The sequence below is a fragment of the Chrysochloris asiatica genome, unplaced genomic scaffold (assembly GCF_000296735.1).
Source record: "Chrysochloris asiatica unplaced genomic scaffold, ChrAsi1.0 scaffold00068, whole genome shotgun sequence".
NCBI lineage: Eukaryota > Metazoa > Chordata > Mammalia > Afrosoricida > Chrysochloridae > Chrysochloris > Chrysochloris asiatica.
This window is the reverse complement of record NW_006408586.1, coordinates 12,950,829-12,963,665: the sequence shown is the minus strand read 5'-3', so window position 1 is coordinate 12,963,665 and position 12,837 is coordinate 12,950,829.

Genomic DNA, 12,837 nt, shown 5'->3' with positions numbered 1-12,837 from the left:
ATTAGCCAAGTGGCAGCATTGATGGACTCCGGCGTGGCAACAGTGATGCCCAGCATTGGGCAGTGTTTCATTCTGCTGTGCATAAGGTCACAATGATTTGGCAGCGATTCAATGACACCTAAAAACAACAACAACTATCCTTCCTCTTTATTTACAATCTTTGCATTCCAATCACCAGTAATTATCAATACATAATGATTATATGTTTGATAAATTGCAGACTGAAGAAGTTAGTAAAGTTCTTCAATTTCATCTGACTTTAATTGTTGGTGTACAAATTTGAGTAATAATGGTATTAATTGCCCTTCCTTTTATGTGTATGAATATTATCCTATCACAGACAGCATTCTACTTCAGAACAGATATTGAAATACTCTTTTTGATGATGAATGGGACACCATCCTTCTTCAATTAGTCATTCCCAAAATAGTAAATCATGGGATGGTCAGATACAAAATGGCCAATACTAGTCCATTTCAGCTCACTAAAGCCTAAGGTAACAATGTTTATTCATTCCATTTCATTTTTGACAATTTCCAATTTTCCTAGATTCACACTTTGTATATTCTATATTCCAATTATCAATGGATGTTTACAGCTATTTCTCTTCATGTTGAGTTGTGCCCCATCACCAAATAAAGGTCCTGAAAACAACTCCATTCACGTCATTACTGTCAATTCTACTTTGAGGAGGCAGCTTTTCCCCACTCATATTTTGAGTGCCTTCCATCCTGAGGGGCTCATCTGTCAGCTCTATGTCTGACAATGTTCTGGTGCTCTTCATCAAGTTTGAATTGTCAGTATTCTGGTTCTATCTTATTGTGTTCAACTGCTAATCATAAGGTTTTCAGTGACTAAATATTCAGATGTAATCTTTCTCTCCTTCTTATTCTGTCTTCATCTGGAAGCTCAGCTGAAACCTTTCCACCATAGTTGACCCTGTTGGTATTTAAAACACTGGTAGGAAAGCTTCCAGAATCACAGGCACAAAAAAAGCCATCACAGTATGACAAACTGACAGGTGAGTGGTGGACAGCACTGCTTTAGCATGTAATAAAACCTCCTGGAGAACATTTCCCCATACTTGCAATGTATTACCATCTAGCTAGTTCCATACTTTTGTATTTTAATGGTCATTCCATTATTTGATCAAGCAGCTGCTTCAGGACAATGAGGTACATGGTTATTGTTTTTTTGTTTGTTTGTTTGTTTGTTTTTGTTCATTGTCATTGAGTCAATTGCAACTCAAAGTGACCCTGTGTGTGGGGTTTCTGAGGAGCAGCTGCTGTATTTGGATCACCTACCTTGCGGTTCAAACCACCCTTGTGTGATGTGCTTGTCCTACATTGCCACAAGAGGACTCTGAGGATTATGGTAAGACTAGTAAAGTCCATGAACATGGGTCCATTGTCACACTTCCTTTGCTATAAACTGAATCCCTTGATCTGAAGTGATTCTGTGTAGGACACCATGATAGTAGATATGGCATTCTGTAAATCCACAGATAGTAATTTTGGAAGGAGAATTGCATGCAGGGAAGACAAATCCAGATCCTGAGTGTCTATTCCAGTAAAGACAAAAACAGCCCTTTACATTATGGAAATGGTCTGACGTAATAATCCTACCACCAGTTGCTGGCTGATCTCCCTATGGAACTGTCCCTTATCTCAGAATCAGTGCTGAGTTCTACTGCTGTCAGATTGGGCACTCAGGAGTGACTGAAGTCAAGCCAGCCTTGATGAGTCGAAGTCAATGCTGTCGATCCCATGCATGACATCCATGCCTGCCAACATGGCCACTTTGCTCAGGAGCCAATTTAACAATAGCAGGAGGGCTGGAGACAGACAATGACTGGTTTTCACAAAACATGACATCCTATCCATTTGACTGTTAAAATTTTCCAATGCCAAGGTAAGTAATAGCTTGATGAACATTCACATATGACACAAATATATTCACTTTTTGGTCCCATTCAGAGTTATCTATTCACATACCTCTTACTCACACCTACTTGTGACCAATTTTCTAATCTTGTTCCTTCCAAGTCCCGGGCCATTCAGTCAAACCATGGTGCCCATGGATCAGTATACAGTAACACATATGGCCATTTCTCCTCCCAAACAAACTGAACAACCAGGTGCACTTCTTGAATTTCTGCCCTTTGGGAGGATTTCCCTTTACACTGTCCTTCAGGGTAGTCCCAGAAAACTGCTCTGGTGTGGTGTCTGCATATCTTGCAGAACCATCTCTAAACCGTGCATGAGTTTACTCTTCCTCAGTTAACTGATCACAAGTAATTACCCATGAGACCCAGGCACAGTCTGAGAGAGGGGATGTAATGTGACAGGAATGGAAATCATGGATGTTTGGGCTACTTTGATATTCAATTTATCTTTGCCTTCATGTCCTGCTTGAGCACTGTCTTATATACACCAGTTCCATTTAATGATGTCTTAATTCAATTAGGGCTGTTCCCACTATCAAATCTGGTTTACATAAAATAGCAGTCTTCGATGGGGCCCCAGTCATAATTTTTTCCTCATTTTTATGGCAGAAACCCAATGCAAACTCCATGGATCTGAACAATAAATAAATCCTGATAAATCCATTCTTGCATGCCAATTTCTCAAAGATGTTACTTTCCTTCCTCCACAGAATACCAAGGCAGGTCTGGAGATTCAATTAGATGTATTGGTATATCACTGCATAATCCATGCTTCAATGAATCAAAAAAATAAGCAATTAGGCCCTCTCCTAACCTCTCAAGCTTAAACACTGAATGAAGAACCTGTATTTATTGGGTCCATATCAAACTCAAACTGATCCAACCTTATGCTCCTTGCACAATTGCCCTATACCCTTGATAGTTATTCCCACATATACCCTACAGGTTTCTGTTCATATGTATTATGAAAATCAAGCAGTTATTTTGAAGTGTAGTGTACCTCTCCCTGGGTCACAATTTGTACTTCACCTTTTGGAGCACTCTGGGACTTAACTCTAATTATTGGTCTAGAAGCAATAATTGTTGGAAGTGTTCCATGAGAACAATCATCAATGTGTTATAAGAAGTCTACTTTAGGTGATGACCCAGATAATGCCTCAGCCATCATTTCAGTAGGCACAGTTGGGTTAATCTCATTGGTGTGAGTAGAGATTAGATTATTTTACTAACAATGTATCAGCAGACAAAGATGGAAGAATCTCTTCAGATGGGAGAGTGATTGGAGAGACAAAGATGGAAGAATCTCTTCAGATGGGAAGAGTGATTGGAAAGAATTTAGGAGTACATTGTCCCCAGTTTCCTGATTATCTGTTCATGTACCCATCCCAAGTTTCAGGTTCTTATCACATCACAATCAATGACCTTGCTTTAACATCAGACACCATAATAGATTGAGGATTCACTTGATATGTAATTCAGCTGCTCTTACAATTTGGTTTTGATTTTCAGCAATATTAGTTCCATTACTACAAGAAATAAGACTTTCTTTTAGGCTATAATAAGTAAAAACGTTGATGTCTTTTTATTCCTGAAGTCCTAAGCTGGTCTTGTTCCTTTAACACTTGGACTATTGTCAGTGGTGGTGGTGGTTATGTGCCGTGGAGTTGGTTCTGACTCATAGTGATCCTGAACCGAGTTTCCAAGGCTGTAAATATTTGTGGGAGCAGAAAATCTCATCTTTCTCCTGTGGAACAGCTGATGGTTTTGAACTTCTGATCTTGAAGTTCGCAGCTTGATTCATAAGCACTATGCTACAAGAGCTCCTTGTCAGTATAATTAATAAATAAGCTTCCCTACACTTCTCACTCTGACAAAATTGCAGAAAAGTATCAAACAAACCAAAACTCAGAGTCTCCTTTGTCATCAATACTTGATCTACAGTTGATTATATTTTGCCTGTTAACATAGTGGATAACTACATCTCAACTGCCAAACCACCAAGAACCTTGATCTAGACAAGTTGTTATAAAACCTTAACTATCACAATATCTTAGCTTCTAAGGAGCATTCTGGCCATACTTTTCCCAACACAGACTTTATTCTTCTAGAATTTCATATCACTTTCTTCCCCAACACCACAATTCAAATGAATTTATTCTTCTGTGGTCTTCTTAATTCACTGTCCAATTTTCACAATCAGGTGATTGAAAAACCATGGTTTGTGTTAGGTACACTTTAGTCCTCAAACTGACATCTTTGCTGTTGATCACTTTAAAGAGGTCTTTGGCTGCAGATTTGAGTAATGCAATACGTCATTGATTGTTTGACTGCTGCTTCCGTGAACATTGATTTTAGATCCAAGCAAATGGAAGTCTTGAACAACTTCAATATTTTCTCCATTTATCATGATCTTATTCATTGGTCCAGTTGTGAGGATTTAAATTTTCTTTACATTTAAGTGCAATCCATACTGAAGGCTGTAGTTTTGTTTTGTTTTTGTCTTTATTAGAAGCATTTTAAGTCCTTTCCACTTTCAGCAAACAAGGTCATCTGCATATCGCAGGTAGTTAATGAGTCTTCCTCCGATGTTGATGCCATGTTATTCTTCATATAATCCAGTTTCTTGGATTATTTGAAAAGTATGCAGATTGTATAAATATGGTGAAATGATACAACCCTGATGAACACCATTTCTGATTTTAAATCATTCAGCATCCCTGGGTTCTGGTTGAACAGCTTTTGTCTTGATCTATGTATAGACTCCTCATAAGTATAATGAAGTGTTCTAGAATAGTCATTTTTTGCAATGTTATCCATAATTTTGTTATGCTCCACACAGTTGAATGTCTTTACATAATCAATAAAACACAAGCAAAATGTTCAAATAGCTATAAGCCAAGATCCATCTGGCATCAGCAATGATATCCCTCAGTACACTTCCTTTTCTCTAGCTATCTTGAAATTCTGATAGCTCCTTTTCAGTGTGCATTTACAATCATTTTGCAAAAGTTTACTTTCATGTGATATTACTAATATTATTCAATGATTTCAGGATACCTTTGGATCACCTTTCCTTGGAATGAGCACAAATAAGAATCTATTTCATTTGATTGGCCAGTTAGCTATGTTCCAAATTTCTTAATGAATGAGTGCCTCCAGAGCAGCATCAGTTTGTTGAAACATTTCAATTTGCATTCTGTTCATTCCTAGATCCTTGCTTCGCAACAGTGCTTCAGTGCTGCTTGGACTTCTTCCTTAAATGTCATCAGTTCTTGGTTAGATGCTTTTTCTTGAAATGACTGAACATCAATCAATTCTTTTTGTACACTGACTCAGTGTATTCTGTCCAACTTATTTTGATATTTCCAGAGTAATTCTATCTTTTGCCCATTGTGCTGTAGAGTCAGTTCCAACTCATAGCGACCCTGTACAGGGTTTCTGAGGTTGTAAATCTTTATGGAAGCAGAAAGCCTCATCTTTCTCCTGCGCAACAGCTGCTAGTTTCAAACTGCTCTCCTTGAGGTTTGCAGCCTGATTCGTAACCATTACGCTACCAGAGCTCCTTATCTTTTACCCTTAGAATCCTCCAATGTTGCAACCTGAGGTTTGAATTATTTCTCTTGTTCTTTCAGCTTGAGAAATGCAGAGCATGTTCTTTCTTTTTGGTTTCCTGACTCTGGTTCTTTGTGCATTTCATTATTATACTTGACTTTGTCTTCTCATTATGCCCTTGGAAATTTTCTGCTCAGCTCTTATACTGCATAATTTCTTCCACTAGCTTTTGCTCCTATGTGTGCAAGAATAAGTTTTCAAAAGTCATTTGACAACCATTTTGGTGTTTTCCTTTTTCCTGTGTTTTTAATGATGTTTTGCTTTCTTCGCGTTTGATGATCTTGCTGTCATCCCACAAAGCTGCTTTTTGGTCATTAGTGTCAAATGTATCAAATATGTTCTTCAGATGATCTCTAAATTGAGGTGTGATATACACAAGATCATATTTTTTTTCTTGTGGACTTGTTGCAATTTTCTTCAGCTTCAGCTAGAATTTTCATGTCAGTAACTGATGGTCTGTACCATAGTCAGTTTTTGGCCTTGTTTTAACTGGTAATATTAAGTTTCTGCATCATCTCTTCCCACAAATGTAGTGAATTTGGTTCTTGTGTATACCGTCTGGTGAGATCTAGGTGTATAGTCATAGTCACCTTTTATTTTATTGAAAAATGGTAATTGCAACGTTTAAGTCATGAGTCTAGCAAAATTCTATTGTGCGACTCCAGCATCCGTTCTATCACCAAGGTCATATCTTCCAATAAGGGAGCTTTCCTTTATGTTTCTCACTTCCATATTCAGATGACCAGTAATGCATCTTGATTACATGTTAAATCAATTTCGTACTAAAAAGCTTTTTGTTATTGTTGATGTTAAGTGTCATTGAGTGAGCTCCAACTCATAGGTATCCTTGTTTAGGATGTTTGAGAAGCAGTTGGTGGGTTTGAAACACTGATTTTGTGGTTAGCCATCCAGTACTTATCCTGCAGAACACCAGGACTCTGAAGAATTTGGTAGAATTCTTTAATTTCGTCATTACTGACTTTAGTTGTTGGTGCATAAATTTGAATAATAGTGGTTTTAACAGATCCCCCTTATTGGCCAATCTCTGACAGCATTATACTTAAAGATAGGTCTTGAAATGTTCTTTATTTTTATTATAAGGGATATTGCTCTTCAATTTCATTCTCCCAGCATAGTAAACAATACAATTATCAGTTTCAAAATGGTAAATACAACTACATTTCAGCTCACTAGTACCTACGATATTGATCTTTTATGTGTTCTATTTCATTTCTGATCACTTCCAATTTTTCTATATTCATACTTCGTACATTCCATGTTTTGATTGTCAATAGATGTTTGCAACTGTTTCTCCTCATTTTGAGTTGTGACACATCAGCAAATGAAGAAGCTGAAAGATTTTATCCAGCCATGTCATTGTGTGGCTCTATAGGCTGTAAAGCACTGGACTGTGAACCATAAGGTAGGTGGTTCAAATCCACCAAGCTGCTTCTTGGAAGCCCTATACGGAGTCACTATGAGTCAAAACTGACTAGACTGCACTTAACAACAACTACTCCAAGGAGCCAGCTCATCCCCAGTTTTATTCTGAATGTCTTTCAACATGAAGTGCTTATCTTTGGTATTGTAAAGGACAATGTTTCACTACTATCTGTAAGATTTTCAGTGGCTAAACATTCAGAAGTAATTCACCTTTCTTTCTTCATAGTCTGTCTTAATCTGGAAACTCTGATAAAGCCCATCTACCATGGGTGATCCTGCTGGTATTTAAAACACCAGTGACATAGTTCTAGAATCACAGCAACACACAAACCACCACAGTATGACAAACTGACAGACAAGTGATGATAGAATTATATAGAGTATAAAATCCAATGCTATTACAAATAAACGCAATATTATCTCCACATCTTCTAGTCCTGTTGAGTTACCTAAGGAGCCCTGTTAGCACAGGGATTACAAACTAGACTAATCACAAAGTTGGCAGTTCAAATCTACTAGTCATTCTGAAGGAGAAAGATAAGTCTTTCTGCTCCCATAAAGATTTACAGCCTTGGAAATTATACATGAAGTCCCTATGAGTTGAAACCAACTGGGTAATACATCACCACCACCATCACCATTGAGTTACCTAGTTCAAGTCATTTTCATCTTTTATTGATTATATCTACAAGTCCCTAATTCTCTCATTTTCTTCATTCTTATCCCATTCAGGCAATCCTCAGCAGACTGATCTTTCTAACATATTCAAGCTAATATTGTTTTATAGGTCAGAGTGTAGAACATCTGACCCATGGGCCTTATAAAGCCCACATAATCATTTGGTCTGGCCATGCCGAGGCATCTGCAGTTCCAGCCATCACATTAGGGTTGAGTTAATTAAATGTTTGAACAAATACAACAGACTAGTTTTTAAGTTAATAACTTTGTATATGCCTCATGAATGCTGTTATAAATTTTGGCAGGGAAAAAGGCTCCCCACCCCTGGTTTTGGTACTTCTCATTTGCTCTCAAAAATTACATAGTACTTTCTATTACAATAAAATTTAACACATGAACTTTTAACTGCCTATTTAGCTGAATTTTTTATGGTTTTCTCACTGAATTATAAGCAACTCAAGGGCAAAATTGATGCTTCTGTGTGTGCTTTCAGAATATCTTAGTCATTCACTAAATGCTTTTGGGAGAGAAATGTAGTTAAAAGGAAAGGTACTTTGGTGGACTAAAATTTTGTTAACAGACAAAAACCAAAACTTTTAATGTAACTATGAAAAGCCTGGCTTTTCCAGAGTTTAGGATGGTTGTACATGTTAGGAATAAAATAAAACCTCCATGTATGGAACATAGTAAGTGGTGATTTAAGTATTTGTCAGATGAAATATTAGAAAAAAAAAATATTAGTTAAAACTTAAAGAGTAATGTAGTTCAATTCCAAAAAAAATGCAGAAACACTGAAATATTTCAAAGCACATAAGGACAGAAGAAACATGTTTATGACAAATTTCCTCATGTATTAGGTGTTAAGAGTCCTGGTGTGATACTGTCGCATAAGCCCTGGGCAGCAAGGCCAGTTAGAACCACAAGATCATTGATTCAAACATACCAGTTGCTCCTCAGAAACACTCCACAGGATAACTATTAGTCAGAACTGACTGAATGGCACTTACCAACATCGACAACAGCATTTGTTGTTAAATTCAGGAACTGTGCTATATGCATTACATATTGTTTCATTTAATATTCTAATCAGAAGATTAAAAAAATACATTTAAGTCCTTAATTAACTTGTCCATAAATAGCATGATAAAACAAAATGTTAAAAGTTCTGATATCTGACTCCAAAGTCTGTGGAATTTACCACAATTTGGTAAGAGAGAGAAAGTTGAAGTCTGTTGCAAAAATCTGAATATCAGATGCCAAAGACCTTTGTCATAGTGATGATAGTGAGGACTAAGAAATGTAACAGGATGCTCTCAGAGTTAAGTGATGATATAAACAGCAAGAAAGGAGGATAAATTTGAAATATAATTTGAATCATTTAATGCACAAAAATGCCTCCAATAACTTTATAATGAATCCCTTAATTCTAAAAATAATAGATGCTTAATTTTACTAGTAAACTATTGACATAGAGAAACACTTAAAGCCTGAGTGGCTCAAATGATTAAGTGTATAATTGCTAGCCTAATGTTTGACAGTTTCAGCCTTGGCTGATCATTTGCTTCCAGAAGATCACAGCCTTGAAAACCCTATGGAGCAATGCTACTTTGCACATATGGGATTTCCATGAGTCAGAATCAACTCAACCACATCTAATCACAATCATCTTAATAAGAGTTCATGAATAATCTATCCAAATTCTTAACACAGTACTTATATTTTCTCATAAAATAATATAGAAAAATTTTACCTACCAAAAATATAAGTGCGCTCATCTCCTGGATCTATGAAGTAAGTCAAATGATATTCCTATTAGGGTACCAGTTCATACGTATACAGGTTTATTTCAAACAAAAGGTATTAAAACAATGTCTCTGTAATCACTATACAGTTGATGTTATATGGTTATTTTAGTCTTGTTGTCTTGTTGTTGTTAGGTGTATTGAAGTGGTTAGAAGTCCAGTACTTATCCTACAGCACCACGCATAGGATGTCTTGAAAAATAAAAGTCCTATCAAAACAGTGACTTTCAAGAGAATCTGCTGCACCAGTTAAATTAAAAACAGAGACAACAGCTCAGAAGATACTGTGACTATTTTTAGGATTCCAAAGGTATAATCTTGATAAATTTTCTCAAAGAACACAGGCTATTATTACGAAGAAATTTTATTAAGAAAATTGAAAATAGCGTTGGTAAGTAAAAGGCTTAGGAAAGTTTCTCTGAGAGGTTTTTATTATTATTATTATTATTTATTTATTTAAACATCACAGCAGTGTATCTGATCATTATTCATGGGTAGTAAGGACTGCACTATGAGGATTTCTTGGTGTGGAACTGTAGGATAAGCACTGGACTGCCAACAAGAAGGTCAGCAGTTCAAACCAACAAATGCTCCTCGAAAACTCCACCCAGGGTCACTATGAGTCAGAACTGACTCAATGGCACATAAAAACAACACAGGTTGTGCTATGAGGATTTCTGTGAAAAATATTACCACATCTACCCTACAGCCCTGATTTTGCCCCTTTAGACTTTCTTTCTTTCTTTCTTTCTTCCTTCCTTCCTTCCTTCCTTCCTTCTTTTCTGATTATGTAATAGTTTACATGGGAGAACATTAGCTTTACATTAATTCTATCGTATATCATTTCATTGCTATGGTTACAATCCCCTCCATGCACCATCAACCAACCAAAGGTTATACCTGCAAGCCTGTCCCCCCACACCCCGGTCATCAACACACAGCCCCTCTCCCTCTCTGAGTCTAAAGTCCCCAGCAGCTCCATTTCTCCATGTCATCGTCTCTGCCTCCATCTCTGGTGTTACTGCTTCTCTTGGTAGGGTCCCACACTCTGCTCTTCTCCCTTGAAGGAGGGACCTTTGCTTCTGGACTGCAAAGTCAACCACCTCCTTCTGTTTGGTACAAAATATCAATATCTACCTTTACATTTCCAACCTTCACAGTCAGTACTGATAGCAATTATTCACTATTGTGTCACATGAGTGCTATCCGCATCTCCTTTCATCAGCCCTGCCTAGATAGATTGGATACTACTCAGTGGAGAGTCTACATTCCTCCAAGCCCTCTGGATCTAGGCTCCCTCTTGAAAGCTTGTAAGCCAGTCACTTCTTGCCTTTGTAGCCCCCCACATTTTGGGTAGCCAATGTCTAAGTTGCCTATCCCTGTCTACCCTGTATATCAAAGATATGAGCCTTGTTGTAAAGATTTGTTCCCTCTGTTGAGATACTGCATCCACAGATGTAGGGCGAGTTCATCAGATTACTCTTTTTTCCCTCTTATGTCTTCTACTAGTTGAGTTCTTATTATCCAGCCATTGAAACCAGGTCAAATGTGTATTCTCCGCAAGCGTGGGTATTCTTGTGCATATGCCCTCTCTTCTTATCAGCTGGATGCTTCATTCTCTGCTCTAGTCCTCTGTGTCTATGTCACTGACCCTGGGTCCAGGAGTCCCCAGATCTTGCCATACTACTGGCCAACCAGGTCTCTACCTGGGTTCACAGGAATTATTGAACATGGTAGGGCTTAGCTTGCGGCTTCATTACTATTTTCCCTCACTTACCGTTATCGGTGACCAACGTGGTCACCAGTCAGAGTGCATGTCTGCTCGTGTGTTCCCATTGAGTCTTAGTCTTGGAAGGGGGTTTGCCCTGAGGGGACCCAACTGCTTGCCTTGATGTCTCCTGGGCGAGCAACTTGCTTGTTTTTGTAGGCCTCATTTAGATAGCCTTTATTGCTTTGTATTTTTCCTGTTGGTTTTTCTTTCAAGAGTATCTTCTGTTCTCCTCACCAGCATTTATTGTCCTCTATTTTTTTTATCTTTGCTGTTATTGTTGATGTGATATGATATCTCATTGTTGTTTTGATTTGTATCTCTTTAATGGCCAGTGATCATGAACAATTCTTTATATGTTTGTTGGCTGGCCAAATCGCCTTCTTGGTAAAGTGTCTGTTCATGTCCTGTGCCCATTTTTAAATTGCATTATTTGTCTTTTTCTTGTAGAGGTTATAGTTTCCTATATATTTTAGAAATAAGTCCCTTGTCTGATATGTTGTTGCAAAATATTTTCCCCCATTTTATTTACTGTTTTGGTGAAGTTTTTTGATGCACATAAGTTTTTAATGTTTAGTGTTTCCCAATCATCTATTTTGTCTACTTTTATTTCTGTAGTTTTCAAAATGTTTGGTACTGTGTGTATGCCCTGAATAAGACCCCTCACATTTGTCCCTATTTTTTCATTGATGGTCTTCATAATTCTAGGATTCACATTTAGGTCTTTAATCCATGCTGAGTTGGTTTTTGTATAAGGCTTGAGGTAAAGATCTTGTTTCAATCTTTTGCATATTGCTTTCCGGGTCTGCCAGCACCATCTGTTGAAGAGACTATCCCCTCCTCATGAGATATATTTAGGCACTTTATCGAAAATCAGTTGGCTGTATGTGGATGGGTTAATTTCTGGATTCTCAATTCTGTTCCTTGATCAATGTATCTGTCATTGTACCAATACCAAGCAGTTTTGACCACTGTAGCTGTGTAATAAATTTTGAAATTGGGGAGTGAGAGGATTCCAACTTTATTCTTCTTCTTAAGCAGTGCTTTGCTTACCCTGGGTCTCTTTCCTTCCCATACAAAATGTATAAGTGTTTTTACCATCTCTTTGAAGAATGTTAATGGAATCTGGATTGGGATTACATTATATGTGTAAATTGCTTTGGGCAGTATTGACATTTTCACAATGTTAAGTCTTCCTATCCAGGAGCATGGTGCATTCTTCCATTTTTGTAAGTCTCTTTTGGCTTCTTGTAGTCATATTTGGTAGTTTTCTTTTTATAAGTCCTTTGTCTTAGACTTCTTTTTCTTTCCCAAACTCAAAGAACACTTTTAAATGAATAAAATTGGAATCTGTTAAGGGTAAAGATAATAAATGGAAACACTGCCCTCAGAAGTGTATAAAAACAGATAGAGGATATGTCAAGAAAAAATAGTTTCTCATTTTTATATTTTTTTAGCAGAGTGTTCTATCATTTTATAGCCATATGTTTTGACTTACTCTAATAATTCAAATATCTTCTTATATCTTTTCTAACAATATATTTCCAGGAATATAATTTCTGAACATAAGACCCAGGAGCAAGAAATGC